The sequence below is a fragment of the Oncorhynchus kisutch genome, linkage group LG26 (assembly GCF_002021735.2).
Source record: "Oncorhynchus kisutch isolate 150728-3 linkage group LG26, Okis_V2, whole genome shotgun sequence".
Lineage (NCBI taxonomy): Eukaryota > Metazoa > Chordata > Actinopteri > Salmoniformes > Salmonidae > Oncorhynchus > Oncorhynchus kisutch.
In genome coordinates, this window is record NC_034199.2 from 21,835,104 (window position 1) to 21,835,457 (window position 354).

General features: G+C 44.6%; 1 protein-coding gene across 1 annotated transcript in view; it reads right to left on the bottom strand.

Annotated features, from left to right (window-relative positions):
* Window positions 1-293: 293 nt before the first annotated feature.
* Window positions 294-354, bottom strand: part of LOC116357729 (interleukin-1 receptor accessory protein-like 1) — a 9,845-nt gene continuing 9,784 nt past the window's right edge. Inside the window, exon 5 of the mRNA XM_031806001.1 lies at window positions 294-354. This exon is cut by the window's right edge and continues 2,363 nt beyond it. The gene's annotated coding sequence lies outside the window, so the exon portion shown is untranslated.

A 354-nucleotide genomic window follows, 5' to 3' on the forward strand; every position in this document is an offset into this window, starting at 1 on the left:
GAAACGGGGCCGTGCAGCACGTTTTGCCAGATATCATTACTCTTGAATAAACGGCCTTTACTATACCGTATCCACCTTGTCCAGAGTCTCAACTTGGTCTCGTTTCTCATGTATCATTCATCAACACTAGCTAAACTGATAGCTGTCAGTGCCTGTTGATGTTCATCAACTCCACATGGAAATTCCCATACCCAATTCGTGAATATGTATCAATGGCCTTCGTCATTCTTCGGGGGTGCAAACTAAACGTTCATTTCATCTCTAGGACAGGAAACAACGTTGAAATAGTGGCGGCAACTTCCTCTGTGGGCGGGATCCTTTAATCGTCATCTGTTCATAAAGCCTACCTACAGC